Below are 19,170 nucleotides of genomic sequence, written 5' to 3'. Positions count from 1 at the left end.
GCTCTCACCGCAGATTATATCTGATCTTGGTGTGAAGTGCCAAAAAAAAAACCACGTCATTCAGATCTCTATGTATTTTATATTTTCTCCTGACATTTTGGAATGTGGTGGAACTCTTCAAAAGACCATCAGATAATTCCTATTTTAATTTTATAAAAGGAAAATTAATAGCATATGTGGGAAAAATGTACCATATAGTATATTATGGGAAAAGTGTAGAAGTAGAGAGTTAAGGGAAATTTTAGTATGGGTCATTTATATATTTTGGACACATGCCATTTCAGTCAAGTCCCTGAGTATACCCGTAAGAATCAAATTGATAATCGTACTTTTAAAAACCCTAGCAACTTGAACAGGACCAAAGAAAAACAATTAAAGAAAATAATAAGCCAGAACTTGGCAGTGGTTCTGTTATCTGTGAGCTTGACACTCTTTCCTTTTTGTCCTAAAGTTTCAGACTGGAATGGGCAGGAATCAGCAGCAGGGGTCAGTTTTAATGATGCTAACTTGGTTTCACAAAAGTATTTAGGATTATAAAATTTTCTTAATAGAGACTGAGATTAGTTTTTCTGTAGGGTTTTTTGTTTGTTTGTTTTAAGAATTGATTCAGTTTCTATGATGAACAGTAGATTGGTGGAGCTGACTTATTTAGAATGACCTGTGTAATATTTTTTTAAAGTTCTAAATGCATGGTAGTCACTTAGTAAGTGGTTGTCTCTGTTGTTACTTTCTAAATGCCTTTAATTAAATTGTAAGATTGTAAGCCATTAGGAAGCAGTTCAACATTTCTACTCTCTCAGGGACTTCCAAGGTTGATTTGGATCTGGAGTAGCTCTTCTCCTCTGCCTGTTTTATGTTAACACATTTGGGTTATTCCAGATGGTTCATGGTGGGTAAGGGAACCAATCTCCCACCATCTACCCTTTCTAACCAGCAGACTGTAAACCCACAGAATTGATTATCAGACAGAATCATACCTAAGTTCATCTGACTTTTGAAGCACAGTTCTTAACACTAGGAAGTGCTGCTTCCCAGAGGCAGGATTAATAGAGGTTAAGACTTAACTCTAAAGTGATTTGCTAGTTGATTGGCCAGGAGCTGCAGACCAGTACCCCAACTCCTGCTGCAGATTTCCTTTCTTAGTCAAATTTGAGCACACAGTCCTCTCTAGCATAACTGTGAATGTGTTAGAAAACAATCAAAACTTGTCTGGCAGTGATTCACACATAACCAATTAAATCCTGGAAAAATAGATTAACCAGATATTAAACATTTTGCTGTTTCATAGGCAATTAATATAGTGGAACTTATTTACATCACACGTGATGGAAAAATTAGTGCAAAAGAAAATATTTTTAAGTTGTTACCTTATCGGGAGAGCTAAATCAAACTGAAAATGAGAAAACATGAAAGTTCAACTGCCAACCATACACATTTGTTTGCGTATGGATGCTTAAATGTTTTCAGAATTGGGGAATCACTGGCAGTTTAGCTACAACTTGAATAATTATACTTCTAGATACTTCTTATATTCCCAGAAGATTTCTGCCTCACTAATAGCTTATGGAAAATACTTGGCCAATAAGCCCATGCTATTATAATTTCAGATTTACTGAAACTATTAAAAATGAAGTCAGAAATATTCTGAATAAGCAATGAGTGATAGTAAATTTGGTTTGTTAGGAATAATTTCCTCTCAACTTTGAAATTTACGTATGTTATGGAAAATTACTGGCATTGAATTTGCAGTGTTTAATAGGAAGTCCTGCCTTCTTTAAGTAAAACATTCATTAATCTGAAATGTTTTCCATAAAACAAAGTCTTAAAACCCACAAAGAGCAAATGACCAATATTTTCTCTCTCTGTGTGTGTGTGTATACATATATGTATATAAAATTTGTTACTGAAACTTTTTATTTGCTGCCATAATATTATACATATTTGCTGTATTTGGAGTAAAAATATGACTTGAGAAATATATGGGCATTTTTTTTTAGTGATTTGATAAATCTGTGTATTGCTTTTGGGCTTCATAAAGCATCGAGGCAAATTCTTTAAGTACAGTGTTATATTGTTGTGGTCTGTCCATGGAGTTGTTACTGGAAACTTTATGTGTCATTGGAGAGCAATACATAGCCTTTTCTATTTCAGAGATGAAGTATAATACAAAAGCATATTTGAGATGACAGTCAAGAACTGAGATTTTCAAACCTCTAGACTTTTTAAATGAAGAATGTTTATTTTTCTTTGTTTACAGTGAAGTAACTGACATAATTTGTTATGCATATGTGATCCAGAAGGTATCTAGCAAGTGTTCTTTAATACTAATATTTCCAGGTTACAGTTCCTTTCTGTTTACATGCACATAAATATACACATTGACACATTTCTGCAAATGAAATGCCTGTTTTAGGTAACTCATGTTTACTAACTGCAATTTGTGTTTTACATTTCCCTTTGGAGATTTTTTTTAAATTTCATGGAAAGATACGTGTAGAAAATTGTGTTCTTTTTAATTACTGTAGGTCTGATTGAGTTCATGGAATGACCCTAAGCAATTTGTATTCTTTAGAGAAAAGAGAGAAGACATTTCTTGAAGATTTTAAATGGTCATGTAAAAATGCAAGTATTAATATAGAAAACCAGTTTTTTGATAGCTTTCAGTTTTGTGAGAAATGTTAACCTTCCTCCAGTAGGAAGAGGAGAATTTGCAGTACTTAACATTTCCTTTTCTCTGAATGGGCAACAGAATTATCATCTTTTAGACAATTTTGGTAAAGTAATTTAATCAGGACTCAATAAGTTAAGAAAGTAACAGTAATTCAAGCCTAGGAATTAATCGTCTGTAGAATTGTTTAAATAAATACTAGAATGTTTTAAAGGTTATCAGTGATCTTTCCAAATTTTTGGTGATCCTTAACATCATTTTGTCATTTGACACCATTTACTACTACCACTGAACAATTGTCTCTTTCCGTAGTTTCATTATGCCACACGTTCCTGAGGTTTTTGCATCCCCACCCCCACTTTTTTGTATTTGAAGTTCCAAGGGTTGCCAGATTAGATTTTGTATGCCCACTTAAATTTGAATTTCATATAAGAAGTTATTAATTTTTTTTTAGTATAAGTATGACCCTGGCAGCATTTAAGTGGGCATCCTGTATTTTTATTTGCTAAATATGCCATCTTGAAGTCCTCTCTTTTCTCTAAGAAGGTTTTCCCCTCTTTCTGTTTCCTTGGGCATCCCACCAATCCATGACCTTGATTCTCTTTCCCTCCTCATGAGAGTGCATTGATGCGGGTTGGCTTTATGTCCCCACCCAAATCTCATCTCAAATTGTAATCCCCACGTGTCAGAGGAGGGGTCTGGTGGGAGATGATTGGATCATGGGGTGGATTTCTCCCTTGCTCTTCTTGTGATAATGAGTGACTTCTTATGAGAACTTTTGGTTTAAAAGTGTGACATTTCCCTGCCTCGCTCTGTCTTTCTCTCCTGCCGCCATGTAAGATATGCTTTGCTTCTCCTTCACCTTCTGCTGTGGCTGTAAGTTTCCTGAGGCCTCCCCAGCCGTGTGGAACTGTGAGTCAATTAAACCTCCTCTCTTTATAGATTACCCAGTCTAATACAGTTCTTTATAGCAGTGTGAAAACAGACTAGTACATGCATCTAACCTTATGGAACAAGTTGTCACCTCTTTGTGCTGATTTCCAGCCCACATCTCTAACCTTGACTGATTTAGCCCCAAATTTCAGAAAACCTACTACAACTCTAGTTGCATGTGGTGCTACTGTCTCCAACTAAACATGACCAAACCGAACTCTGTTTTGAATGCTCCAGACCAAGTATCCCATTGCCTTCAGGGTTAACATTGTTTTCATTAACTGAAAGATATCAGTTTCTCAGGTTGTCTGTGCCAGGGTCATGTTAGACCCTCCTCACAAGACATCTCTCAGCATGTTTGTAGAGTTTTCATCAAAATGGCTACCACTTCAACGTGTGCCTTTTCAGCTTCATTGCTGTTATCCTATTCAGTTATAAAGTAACGATGGTTCTTGGAATAGGTTTGTTTCTGGGTCCTTCTGATTATATGTCCCTTCTTTCATATTCCTCTACATTCTACTGCTAGATTAGTCTTCTTTCAACACAGTCTCTTAGATCATGTTCCCTGGAAACCTATGTTGCATGCAGGTTTATTGGACAATGATTCAGGAGACACAGCTGTAAGGAAGTGAGGAAGGCAGGGTTGGGCAGAGAGAGTTGACCCGCATGAAGTTGTACCTAAGACCTCAGGTGATCCTACAGAGTGTTCCACAGCTGGGATGAACTTTTAGATTTGTCAAAAATTGAGGCCAAGCGCCAGGCAATTATACCACACCATGCTCTCCTGAGTGACCTCTGAGGTTTATTTCAGAGGCCCTCTAATTTCTTTGCTCGTGTGGCTGTCTTTGCTCTGTAACTGCCATATGAGTCTCCTCCTCTCTGCCTCCTCAAGGGCCTGGCTATGAGCAACTCACCCCATGAGAGGAGGCAGAAATTAGGGGAGGCTTCCGCAGCTAAGATCTCTTTCCACCAAATGATACAACTGTGAATTAGCTGAAGGATGGGTCTGTTGGCACCAAAGAGGGTTGTGAGCTGAGCTCCACAATGTTCACCACAATCACTGTCGACATTTCACTTTCCTGCTTAGAGACCTTTGGTGCATTCCCTACACTGCTTTATCAAGGTAAATGTTACTATTAGATTTCAAGGGTGCCTTCATTATCTGACCCCACCTTGTCTTGTCACTGAACCCAATTTCTACTTATATTCAGTGTCTCCTTCTAGTCTATTAAGGGTTACTCCCACCTGGAAGGTCTGCTTTTTAGCTTCCTTGAGACCCCTGTCCACTCATTGTCCATGCTGTACCTTCGTTCAGACCTCAAACCTTTGCTTCTGCTATCGTTTCTCCTGGAATGTCCCCTCTTCTCTAAGTCTTCTGTTCATCTTTAATCCCCCGTAGGTGAATCAATCCTGCTTATTATTAATACTGTGCAATTCTGTTGTTCATTGTATACTAGTGCTTATTTTTTCATTAGCTCCATGTATGCTGTTCTTCTCTTCAGTAGTTATTTTGGAAGGTGAGACTTTTTTTTGGTATTTTTGGCAGTATCTAGCAGAATGTTAGGCTCATAATAGTGAATCAATGACTGTTTTACTCCTTGATTATATTTGTATGTGGCACATCCAAAATACTAATACTGAGAGTGGTGAGATAAAATGGAGAGAGTTTTCTAGTAAGATTGTATTTGAGCTCAATTGGTGAACTTCCCTGAAAGAATTGCAGAGTTTCATGTGTGTATGGGTTTGGGTGGCTCCTACATGGGCAATCTGAAGTAAGAACATGAATTAACAGCTGCTGTTTCCCTCTCCTCTTATCTCAGTTTAGTCTCCCACACCGTGCTGGGACCGTTGCAGACTTGGAGTCTCTACTATGTGATTCCAGCCCACCTTTGGGAGTTCACTTCCTGTCCTGTTGCCCAGTGCTGTGCTCCCGTCCACTCCTTGCCTCTCTTTGCTGCCCAGTAACTCTCTTCCCTTACCTTCAGAGCAGCCTTTGCCCTGGACATAGTGCTGTGCTCTGACTCTTCTTGGCCAACTGTCCCCTTCAAAACTTAGGTGCATTAATGAATGAACTACATTTACATACAGGAAAACATAATGTTGGCTGAAAACAGGCAGACACAAAAGAGCACATAATGATTGTTGCAAAAATGAACAAAACTAGTATCTGGTGTTATAATCAGGATAGTAGTAACTCGTGGAAGGGGCAGTCTTTAGAAGGGACTATGAAAAGGCTTCTAGAATGCTAGGAATCTTTTATTTCTTGACCAGGTGCAGATTCCATGGATGTGTAATGCTTGCACTGTGTACTTATGATTTGTGCTTCCTTGTATGAGTGTTATACTCGACAAAAAGTTTTAAAATCATTTCTCGGCTTGGTAAACTGATCACTTTATAAACTCTCCAGTGAACAGAGGCTAGTGTGTACTAATTGGGAGATAATAGAAATAGAGGAATCATAAAGTTGGCCCTCTGTGTCCACCCTCTTTATGGTGATTCTAGGGAGGACTTGGAGGCTGTCAAGCTCATCCAGATGCTTCTGGATATTAGCATACAGTAATCACATTCATGTTCAAAGTCTTAAACATTTTTCTTCTAATAGAGCCAAGCTACCAGATTATTTTTCTTTATGTCATATTAATTCCTTCTCCCCAAAGGAGATATCTACTACTTATCTTCAGAAATAAAGAATAGTTGATTTTGCATTTTGTTAAGTATTCTAAATAGAATGACAATTTCTGTTTTGAGAAGTAATTTCCCGTTGAATCTTCAAACTAACTGGGAAAGAAAGGTTGAGGTAGAGGTAACAATTCTGATTGTTATTTCTCACTACATCCCTCAATTTGAATGTACTTTCTTATGGCACAAAGGCTTCAAGCACAGAGAGAAGAAGCCCTGTTGGGTTTTTTTCACTTTGACATGGGTGGTGTAAATTAATGTGATCAAATTGGAAAAGTGCAGGAACAGAAGTGCATGCAGCAAGTTGTAGTAGGAGGGAGTAGGTATTTTGGATCAACCAAACCTAGTCTCCAGGCTGGGCGCTGACACTTAGTCAGTGTGTGAACTTAGGTAGACTGTCTAACCTTTCCTTGAACAGAGTGGTAACATGCCCTCTCCCTGTGCCAGGTTCTTGTGCAGACTAGACACCCTGAGTATGAAGCTGCAGATTTGGACTGTGATGGTTATTGCCACTGTGACATGGGACTAGACCAGAGAGGACACACATTTTTACATTGTTATTTTGAATGCACAGTATTTCGATATTCTATATAAATGGCACATAGTAGGCACTTTTCATATGTCTGGGAAGTAAAAGTAAATACAAAGAAATAATTCCTGCTCTCCAAAAAATAACTCAAAATTTTGGGAAAGAAAACAATTTTAGGGCCATATATTGGCAAGTAGTACAAAATCATTCATAAATACAAAGGGACTCTGAAGCGAATGAAGATGCTCGTGATGTGAACTTTGTCAGGAAGGGCTAACAGATGTCGGTGTGACTGAAGCTTAATTTTGGAAAATCAGTCATAATAACAATAGACAATGTTGATTCTACATGGTCTACATTCGAGCTGGGCACTTGACTTCCTGCTTTACATGTGTTATATCCTCTAATCCACACAACTACCCTGGGAAGAGTAGCTGCCAGCATGATCTCCATTATAGGTGAGAAAACCAAAGCTTCAGGAGAAGAATGTCACTTACCAAGAGCCACACAGTTAGTGGAATGGGGCAGGTGTCTGTATCCAAAAGACCTTGTAGCCGTCTGCATCATCCTAAGAGTGAACATGGTGTTTGTAGGGTATAGGACCAAAGTGGTTTTGGAAACAGTTGCTCTCAGGAAGCTGTGACTCAGTTGGAGAGTTAATAATTCTACCTCTGTAGTCTTAAATCTCAGCAGAAGAGTAGCTCACAAATAGTTATATCAAGGAGGGGGAATAATGCGGATGTGGAGTGAGAACTGGTTTTAAGTTGCTGCTACTCATTATGTGTTGTGCAGCCCTGGACAAGTTACTCAACAAAATTGAGCATCTGTTTCCTTAAAATATCCTTAAACAGGGGAGAGAGATAATATACTTTACTATTTTTGCTCTATTGGGCTATTGTAATGATCTGGTGGATTTATGAAATTGTCAAGTGCTACAAGGCAAGTTATTTTTGTTAATAGTTTAAGTAATAGATGTAGTGATGCAAATACTAATATGATGATATAGCAATTATTTTAGTAACTTAAAATAATAAAAATAGACAATACTCGCTTGGAGTCAGATGGCCACAGGGATTTGAATTGCCTTTTGCTGGCAATATTTCAAATATTTGCTGATGAAGTTGTGATAGATTCATAGTTTGTGTCCTTGGCTCAGACAAGCAATTAAATTCTCCTCAGGAAATTATGAAAGGTTGCCTTTGGTTGTACAGCCTATGCTGTTGAAATTTTGGCTTCAGTTCAGGATTCATGGACAAATTAACATCTGAATCACTTGAGACCTTTTCATAAAGAATAGGATTATGTATATAACTAAAGCTTATGTGCATAGCTAAAGTGACTTGAGTTTCACAATGAAGCTGGGAGATGGAGACTGTACTCCCGTACTCTGAGTCACCTGCTGCAGGGCAGCCATCTATGGGGCTGCGATGGTGTTTATATGTAAGTGAGCATCTGACTTGGTTGGAGCTTGCTGATTTAATGGAGGATGCCTCCAGTCTAGCAAGTGAGGTTTGTAAAGGGCCCCGTAGGACCCTCCAGGAAAACTTATGTATAAAGAAGAGTTATACTCATTTGCAAATCATTTAAGTAAAATGCCCATGAAAATCAGTAATACCATAGTTTGTTTCTAAAAAGTAAACTTAAATACTTTTAGAGGGACTTCAGTGCTAGAAAACATTTATTTCCTACTTAGAGTGTTCATTACCCTTGTCTGCCTTGCTGTGGTATAAGTAATGTAATTGTATATACAAACTGTTATCATGACGAGGATTATTATTAATTTCTTTGTATAACCTTAAAAATATGGCTTGTTATACAAATTATACCAAATATAGTTCTTACTAACATAATTTCAGGGTAGTGTGAAGCTGAATTTTAGGGATTTGGGAAATAAAGGTGAATTATTTTTATTAAGCTGTTTTGCTAAGATGACTAATTCTGGTCGACAATTTCTGTATCGTAGATCTACTTATTATTTAAAACTTTTATTACTCATGTTTTTGAAAAGATTCTTTGAGGATAGATTAAGTGAAAATGACCACACAGAGTAGTGTGGTAGTTGTGTCTTTTTTAGTCAAAATTTCTAGCAGTTTTAGTTTTAAAGATTTGATTAGTCATCTGGATAGAAATTTCAATAAATTGTGTTTGCAATTATAGCTATCTTAGAAGAATTTCTTCCAGAGAAATTGAGTAAGAATGCCAATTAATTCCAGCTGTTGGAGTGAATTGTATGTAGAATATCTATGAGTTCAACCGTCAGTAAACTAGGAGAAAACTCTTAAATGTTATAATTTCACAATCAAAAACCTTTGTAATCATTAGTCCACTCGTTAGACTGAATTATTGAATGAAGCATTAGTTTCTTCAGTATTTATTTATTTATTTATATTTATTTTTTTGAGATGGAGTCTCACTCCTGTTGCCCAGGCTGGAGTGCAGTGGCGTGATCTTGGCTCACTGCAACCTCCGCCTCCCAGGTTCAAGCAATTCTCCTGCCTCAGCCTTGCGAGTAGATGGGACTACTGGCGCCCACCCCCACTCCCGAGTAATTTTTGTATTTTAATTAGAGACAGGGTTTCACCACGTTGGCCAGGCTGGTCTTGATCTCCTGACCTCATGATTCGCCCGCCTTGGGTTTCCAAAGTGCTGGGATTATAGGCATGAGCCACTGCGCTCGGACTCTTCAGTTTATTTTTCAAGAGCTCAGTATCCCTGGCACTGTTGGCCATCTCTGTGGAAATACTAGTTCTAGTAGGAAGGCAAGGTTGGGGGAGTTTTTTGTTTTTATAAAAAGGCTTAATTTTTAATTTAAAAAAATTTTAAATTATGTTTTTTCGTTAACACTTGCATAGTCAGTTATGTGTGTGTGTTTTAATTGACTCTATTTTTTAGAATTGTTTTACGTTTACAGAGAAATTGAGTAGAAAGTCCAGAGATACCATATACTTCTTTTCCCTGACACACAGTTCCCTTTATTATTAACATCTTGTATTATTGTGGTACATTCATTACAACTGATGAACAAAATTTATAGATTAATATTATCTAAAGTGCAGAGCTTACATTAGGGTTCACTCTGTTGTATAGTTCTTTGGGTTTTGACAAATGCCTGATGTATGTATCTACCATTACAGTATCATGCAGAACACTTTCATTGCTGCCCAAACCCCCCGCCCCTGCTGCCTGTCCCTGTCTTCCACCTATTTACACCCTTCTTATACCCATCCCAATCCCCGTCAACCACTGATGTTTCTATCTCAATCGTTTTGTCTTTTCTGGAATGTCATACAGTGGAACCATAGACTATAGCCTTTCCTATTGGCTTCTTTCACTCAGCAATTTGCCTTTAAATTTCCTGTATGTTTTTATGAGTTGATCTCTTTTTTCTTTTTGTCATGGAATAATATTCTATTGGATGGATGTACCACAGTTTATTTATTTATTTACCTCTGGAAGGACATCTTGGTTGCTCCCAAGTTTTGCCAATTATGAATAAAGCAGCTATACACATTCATGTGCAGGTTTTTGTAGGAATATACATTTTCAACTCATTTGAATACTTAATTTCTATTTACCTATCATTGAGAACAAGTAGACACTGAATATATAGATGAGGGTCAAGAAAAACACACCATTCCTATGAGAGTAAGAGGTAGTGGAAGATAGAACACGGAGGGTTTAAAGTATGGGTCCTGCAGAAATGCCAACCTGTCTCCTGCCAGTACGTAAATAGACCATGGGGAGAAACTGAAAGGACGCTTTTCTTCTTGGTTACATTTCAGAATAATCTAGAGGAGTACCAATTAAACAGCCTTAATCAGTTCCAATTTTTGACCTAGTTAGTTCAATTCCCAGAAACACTTTTAAAATACATTTATAAATTTAATATATTTGGTTTTTTAAAAACCTTCAAATGCCTTGATTTAACAACCAGAACTTCTCCGTGTAATAGCTTAAATAGCTCTTCTTGTAAACTCAATAAAATAAAGTTTATAAATGTAGTTTCTCTTAAGTATTCTAGTATTAGTGGGAACCTAGTAAAATTCTTTTATATCTTTCAATTTAAAAATCACAACTGAAAATAAAAGAAATTGAAATTACATACATAGTCTATTACTATATCAAACTGTCTTAAATATAATGCTTTATCAACTAAATATGAAACCTGTCCAGATGATTACACATTGGTTCCTAAACTTAACCTCAAAGGTTTAAGTACTGTGGGTTTGCTTTAAAATCATCATGTCTGTATTTAAAACTAAATATTTCCAGAGTCCTTGTCACGCAGAGTGATTTATTGTTCTCATTTCTGGAAGTGGTGTTGTTTTATACAGTGGGTTAGGTAACTTACCAGCCAGTGATCTGAGACCTGGTGGAGGTCTGCCATGTGGACCCAGCAGTATTCTTCTCTCCCAGCCATTGACAGATGCCTGACACCATTTTGTGTAGTCAATATCACTATCAGAGGATTCTAAGTCTCTACCTTTAAGTAATTATTTTATCTCATTTTAATCTGCTTTCTTCTGAATCTGGAGGCACCTAACTTCTTTCAGCTAATCTCTTTAACTTCTCATTGAATTCTCTGTTTGTTTAATATTTTTTTGCCTATTGGTTAGGTTACAACTCTTAAAATTTTTGAAATCTAATATTACTGAATTCTCTAGATCTCTCATACCTCTGTCTCTGTAGCTATACTGCTAAGATCTTGCCAATGACAACTATGTCTAACTGAGTTTCCTATGGAGATACTCGTCTGCTTGTTGAATTACTCACTGACAGAACAGTAACTATGAATCATATGTATTAAGGAAAAGTAAAGAAATTATACTCTTTTACAATTCAGATGTTTGAGGTCTCTGTTGACATATTCTATATGACTGTATCCTGCATGTGGCAGAATGAGTTTCAAATACAACTAAAGGCTTTTAACAAAAGTTTCATTATGAAGTACTGTATTAGTCCGGTTTCATACTGCTATAAAGAACTACTGGAGATTGGGCAATTTATAAACAAAGGAGGTTTGATTGACTCACAGATCTGCATGGCTAGAGGAGGCCTCAGGAAACTTATAATTATGGCAGAAGGGGAAGCAAGGCACATCTTACATGGCAGCAGGAGAGAGAAACAGAGAGTGAAGTGGGAAGTGCCACACTTTTAAACCATCAGCTCTTGTGAGAATTCACTCACTATCATGAGCACAGCATGAGGGAAACTACCCCCATGATCCAGTAACCTCCAGTGACCAGGTCCCTCCAGTGACAATGTAGGTATTACAATCTGAGATGGGATTTGCGTGGGGAGACAACTAAACCATGTCATTCTGCACCTGGCCCCTCTCAAATCTCTTGTCTTTCTTGCATTTCAGAACCCATCATGCCTTCCCAACAGTCCCCCAAAGTCTTAACTCATTCCAGTACTAACTTGAAAGTCCAAGTCCAAAGTCCCATCTGATACAAGCAAGTCCCTTCTGACTATGAGCCTGTAAAATTGAAAACAACTTGGTTACTTCCAAGATACAATGAGGATACAGGTGTTGGGTAAATGTTCCCATTCCAACAGGGAGAAATTGGCCAAAACCTAGGGGCTACAGGCCCCATGAAAGTCTGAAACTCAGCAGGGCAGTCATTAAATCCTTTTTTTTTTTTTTTTTGAGATAGAGTCTCACTCTGTCTCCTAAACTGGAGTTCAGTGGTGCGATTTCGGCTAACTACAACCTCCTCCTTCCAGGTTCAAGCAGTTCTCCTGACTCAACCTCCCAAGTAGCTGGGACTACAGGTGCATGCCACCACAACCAGCTAATTTTTGTATTTTTAGTAGAGACGGGTTTTGCCATGTTGATCAGTCTGGTCTCGAGCTCCTAACCTCAGATGATACACCTGCCTCGGCCTCCCAAAGTGCTGGGATTACAGGCATGAGACACTGTGCCCAGCTAGTCATTAAATCTTAAAGCTCCAAAAATAATCACTTGTGACTCCATATCTCACATCCAGGGAACTCTCATGCAAAGGGTGGGCTCTTAAGGCCTTGGGCAGCTCTGCCTGTGTGGCTTTGCCAGGTAGAGCTCCCATGGCTGCTTTCATGGGCTGGTGTTGAATGTCTGTGGCTTTTCCAGGCATATCGTGTAAGCTGTTGGTGGATCTACCATTCTGGGGTCTGGAGGACAGTGGCCTTCTTCTTACAGCTCCACTAGGCAGTGCCCTAGTGGTGACTCTGTGTGGGGGCTCCAACCCCACGTTTTCCCTCTGCATTGCCCTGGTAGAGATTCTCCATAAGGACTCCTCCCTTGCAGCAGACTTCTGCCTGGACATTCAGGCATTTCCATACATCCTCTGAAATCTAGGTGGAGGTTTCCAATCCTCAACTCTTGTCCTCTGCATACCCACAAGCAACACCACATGGAAGCCTCCAAGGCTTGGGGCTTGTACCCTCTGAAGCAAAGGCCCAAGTTGTAACTTGGCATCTTTTAGCCATGGCTGGAGCTGGAGTGGCCAGGATGCAAGGCACCATGTCCCAAGGCTGCACGGAGCAGCAGGGCCCTGAGCCTGGCCCATGAAGCCATTTTCCCCTCCTAGGCTTCTGGGCTTGTGATGGGAGGGGCTGCTGCAAAGATCTCTGAAATGCCCTGGACATATTTTCCACATTGTCATGGCTATTACCATTCGGCTTCTTTTTTCTTATGCTAATCTCTGCAGTTGGCTTGAGTTTCTCCCCAGAAAATGGGTTTTTCTTTTCTACCACATGGTCAGGCTGGAAATTTTCCGAACTTTTATTTTCTGCCTTCCTTTTAAACATAAGTTCCAATATCAGGCCATCTCTTTGTGAACGCATATGACTCTACACTGTTAAAAGCACTCAGGCCATTGCTTTAATGCTGCTTAGAAATTTCTTCTGCCAGATACCCTAATTCATCTCTCTCAAGTTCAAATTTCCACAGATCTCTAGGGCAGGAGCAAAATAAAACTAATCTTCTTGCTAAAGCATAGCAAGGGTGAGCTTTACTCTAGTTCCCAATAAGTTCCTCATCTCCATCTGAGACCATTTGAACCTGGACTTCATTGTCCATATCACTGTCAGCATTTTGGTCAAAACCATTCAACAGGTCTTTAGGAAATTCCTAAATTTTGCACAACTCTCTGTCTTCTGAGCCCTCCAAACTGTTTCAGCCTCTGCCCATTACCCAGTTCCAAAGTCACTTCCACATTTTCAGGTATCTTTATAGCAGTGTCCCACTCTCAGTACCACTTCTCTATATTAGTTCATTTTTACACTGCTTTAAATAACTACCTGAGACTTGGTAATTTGTAAACAAAAGAGGTTTAATTGACTCACAGTTCAGCATGGTTGGGGAGGCCTCAGAAAACATATAATCATTGCAGAAGGCGAAGGGGAAGCAAGGCTCATCCTACATGGTGGGAGGAGAGAGAGAGAATGACGGGGGAGGTGCCTCAGTTTTAACCTACCAGATCTTGTGAGAACTCACCATTATGAGAGCAGGATGGGGGAACCTCCCCATGATCCAGTCACCTCCCACCAGGACCCTCGCCTTGACACATGGAGATTACTATTTGAGGTGAGATTTGGGTGGAGACACAGAGCTGAACTGTATTAAGTACAATTTTTAGATTAGGTTTTTGGGACTGATTTGGCTCTTCAGCCCCCATATGTAGTCCATCAGTACATTTAATGGCTCCACCTGCAGAATAGATCTGGAATCTGACAGCTTCTTGCCACTTCCTTGGCTGCCATTCTCTCTCACTTGGGCTCTATTGTTACATTGACACTTGACTGTTTTTTTTCCCCCCCCACCCTTTTCCCCATAATCTGTCTTCCACATAGCAGTTAGCAGATTGTCATTCTACTGCTATCAACCCTCCAGTAGCGTTAGTCATAATAGACTAATGGGCAGATTCTTTACCTGTATGTTATAGATCCTGGCTTGTCCTCAACCTCATGTCCCATCAGTATTCTTAGTCACACTGGTCTCCTTGTTTTTCTTTGACCTCATGGCACATGAGGTTCCCCCTCAGAACCTTTGGACTTACTGTGCCTCATCCAGTAACTCTCTGCCCTCTAGTATTATTAGCATGTCCCTCTCCCTTATCCAATCAGGTCTCTGCTCAAGAGATTACCTCCTCAAAGATGTCATCAGAGACTACATCTGACCATTTTTTCTGATTTAAACTCTCTCTCCACCCCTCCACACATCCTACCCTAGTTCCAGTCATTCTATGGCCTCTTCACTGGCTATTTTTGTTTATAATACTTAAAAATAGCTGGCATTGTTATGTATGTGTATTTGTTTGTTGTTACAAATTTGCTGGTATAACCCCAGCACCTAGAAAAATTATTGGCACCAGTAAGTGTTCAGAAACACTTGCAGGAGTAATCTTCTGTAGGAGTAGAAGGCATAATCTCCCTACCATTCCTGCTGCTTGTAGCCCTCCCCAGTGATGGAGGGGCCCAAGGGAAAGTTACACATAAGAGAGCCTGATGAGAACACTGTTATTGGACCCATAGCTGATTGACTTAGGCTTCTTAAAGTAGCTTGTCATTTTCAGCATGGAATTTACATTAGACATTGCCATTTACTTTTTTTTTTTTTTTTTAAAGCCGCTGTACTTACAGTTTATAGTAAAATACCTACTTGTTAAAAGAAGATAGGCATGTTTAAAAGGAAAATACCTGAAAATCCCTTACATAAATTTGAAGTTTTAAAAGAGCCAATTGGCATGGAAAAAATGAACATGTTGTTAAATATTGAAGTATCATTGATAAGTCTTATGGTTGGAAGTGCTATACAGTGCAGGAAACACATTTCCTCTACATTATCTTAAGCATGGGTGTGGGCCGGAGGTCAGGTTTAATACAAACACTTTAGCTTAAGAACATAGGTCATGAAAAGGAGCTTATGTAAAAGGCTTTGAAGTTCTTATAGAGGAAGTCACTCAGGGTAGTGGGTTACAATGCCTTGAGTAGGTTAGTGAAGATGAGAAAGTCACATGGCTAGGGCCTTGGTGAATGTTTCTGGGACCATCAGTGGTGTCTGCACGATCTCTTCTCCTACTAGTAGCCATTTCCCACATCCAGCCATCACCTTGTCACCCACCATGTCAGCACTTAGCCCTCGACTCTGTTTGCCATTGTCTTTTCTTTAAAGAATTAGCAGAGTAGTGAGATTGGGTTATTCAGAATCACCAGGTCTGGGCATAGCTTCAGCATTTCCACTTACGGTCTCATGAGCTCATTTTGTTTTAAACCTCATTCATATTCTATAAAGATGGGGATGCTTCCAGCTATTAGTTGATTGATGTTGAACACCACTTCATTTCTAAAATTTGTGAAACCATTAGTCACACAATGGCTATAATATGAACACCATGTAAGGGCTCTATGATCGTAATTCTACAATGTATTTGCATGTCAGAATCCCTTGGGGAGCATTGGTAACATTTATAAATGCACACACCAGATATACTGAATCAGAATCTTTGAGGCTGAGGTACAACAACCACATTTTTAAAGTTTCCTAGGGACTTTGATATGTTTTCCTGTTTGCAGCCACTCATCTAGGGGCACAAGAAAAGTTATAAGGTATATTTTCTGTCTTCAAGACTCTTGTGTTTAGTTTGAAAATGAAAACGAAAACAAATGGCCCTGTTAGACAATGCATTGGAGGTGGTTTTGTGTTTTTGTGTTTGATTGGTGTGAATGAAGAGTAGTCTAGATAAGGCAGCATGTGGTTGGTGTCCTTGATTTATTGTTGGATAAAGCACCAGATAGTCTGACTAGTATTGCAAGGTTTATTTTAGTGTATCAATCATTAGTATGGCTTCAAAAAATGTATAATGTTAATAGCCTTTTATGTAGCTGATATCTCCCCTTCTACTTTCAAAGCTGACAAGATTTTTAAGAAAGGACCTGAAAATAGACCCATCCATTTTGGTCAAATTTGTTTTTAGGGTGAAAATGAACAAACCCCTCATACTTTTTATAAGTTGACTTTCATTTCCTTTCAAATTCCTGTAAGAATGTAAACTTTGGATATTGCATAATAGCTCTAATAATTCTAACAACAATTTAAAACCATTTAGACCAGTTTACTCAATTGCCTTGTTAAAAGTCTGTTCTGGCAGTGACTAAAAGACCCCTTGGTGGTGATTAAATAAATTATTAGCTCTTGATGTTTGTCATCATATGGTCTTAGGCTCAAAAGATCAGTGGCTTTCTGAAACTTTATTGTAAGGACATTCATAAGTAAATGATCTGAAAATAAGATGGAAGCAATTAGAGGAAATTATGTCTCTACTTTGTATGTCTCATTTAGCATATGTAAAATTACTATATTTTTCTACAAATTACTTTGAAAGATATATTAATCAGCAGTGGTAGTAGGTATTATTAGAGAACAAAGCCATGATTATCAAATAAATTTCCTTTATTAAAGCAATGGGAATATGTCAGACGTATAGATTGACTTCCTTGAAGAAGAGTGACAAGCGAGTAAGGCTGGAAGCTGACGTGTGGAGACTGAGAGGGGAGTGATCAGATAAAGTAGGGCCTTGTGTATGAAAAGATGGGATTTTATTATGACTGTAATGGGAAGCCACTGGATTAATTGGGAAGAAATTAGAGATTTCGTTTGTTTGCAGCATAAGTTTTAAAAGAGTACTCTGTATTTGGGCTTTTAGTAGACTGGGAAGAAAGGTGTCAGTAGTTTAAATTAGGTTTATAACCTGGAAATGGGGAAAAGTAAATGGAGACTGGACATTTTTTGGTAGTACTGCTAATGGGACTTTCTGCTGGATTGATGCAGGGGGTAAGAGAAAATAGGAGTCAAGGCCAACTTCTGGGTTTTATTTATTTGGCATTTACTGGAATGTATTATTTTGTGAGAATAACAGGTTTGGAGCAGATCTGGGGAAAATCAAGGATTCTTTGAAATGGCTATCCGTCATGCAGTTCATGATGCCTGGTTGGCAGCCAATGTATGAGGCTGGTGCTCAAGGATACACTCAGATTAGAGGGAAAAACTGGAGATTTATCAGTGAACAGATGGTCTTTAAAACCACAGAAATAGATGAGATTATCCATTCAGTGAATGTAGACAGAAAAAAGGGCTCAAGACACAGCCCAGTGTTTAGATGTTAGGAGGATGAGGCAGCAGGAGTGAGGGTGGCTGACAAGGAACAAAGGAGGACAAAGTAAACAAAAGGATAAAGGCATTGAAGAAGGAGAAAATAATCTGTCAGAGGTTTTTGCGAGACAGAAATTGACTAGAAAGAATGAAAGACATGGATGCCAGATTAGAGTAGATTATGGATAAAGTGGGAGATGGTGGAGGAATTTGTAAAGATTGGCATCTTTAGAAAGAGTAACTGAGAATCGTGATTGTTAAGGGTTGGTAAAGGTGGCAGGTGGGGAGTGGAGAACTTGAAGTCAAGGGAGAACTTTATAAGATGGTGCTCTAGGGTAGGTTTAAAGGTAATGTTCTAGCAGAAAGAGAGGAAAACTAGCCAGAGAGAACAGATAATTGCTGGAAGGAAGGGGAAGGAGAGATGGTTGAGTTTGCCCTTTATAGGAGCAGTGGATGCCAGGCTGTGAATACAAATGCACTTAATATATGTAAGTCTCTGTGCAAGACAATGGTAATGAAAATCAAAGTGTGTTGTTGACAACGAAGTGCTAGGTAAATATGACATGATTCAATCACTCTGTAATTACTTCTATTACTTCTTGCCTTCCTCACCTCCTCCTCCTGCTCCTCTCTCCCTTTCTACCAAGTCACATATAGTAGTACAGTGGATAGTACTACTACAGTACAGTTTGTGGGTATATATTAAGTCCTGCATCACTTAATGACAGAGTGTATTCTGATAAATGTACCATTAGGTGATTCCATCTTTGTGCAAACATTACAGAGTGCTTATATACAAATCTAGATGGTGCAGCTTTGTACATACCTAGGCTATATGGTATAGCCCATTGCTCCTAGGTTACAAACCTCTACAGCATGTTTCCCTATTGAATATTGTAGGCAATTGTAATACAATGGTAAGTATTTGTATATCTAAATGTAGAAAAGGTACAGTGAAAATACAGTATAAGAGATAAAAATGGTACACCTGTATAGAGCACTTACCATGAATGGAGCTTGCAGGACTAGAAGTTTCATGGGTGAGTCAATGAGTGAGTAGTGAGGGAATATGAAGGCCTACTACAGTACTGTAGACTTTATAAGTACTGTATACTTAGGCTACACTAAATTTATTTTAAAAACTTTTTCTTCATTAATAACCTTAGCTTACCATTAATTTTTTAACTTTATAAACTTTGTAATTAGAAACACTTTTAGACTCTTTCA

General features: G+C 38.6%; 1 protein-coding gene across 3 annotated transcripts in view; it reads left to right on the top strand.

Moving 5' to 3' along the window:
- CDK14 (cyclin dependent kinase 14) overlaps positions 1-19,170 on the top strand; it is a 589,453-nt gene that overhangs the window by 206,844 nt on the left and 363,439 nt on the right. The gene's annotated exons all lie outside the window — the stretch shown is intronic.

This window comes from Chlorocebus sabaeus, chromosome 21, assembly GCF_047675955.1.
Source record: "Chlorocebus sabaeus isolate Y175 chromosome 21, mChlSab1.0.hap1, whole genome shotgun sequence".
Taxonomy (NCBI): Eukaryota; Metazoa; Chordata; class Mammalia; order Primates; family Cercopithecidae; genus Chlorocebus; species Chlorocebus sabaeus.
Note: the sequence above shows the minus strand (reverse complement) of the source record. Positions and strands in the feature narration are given on the sequence as shown.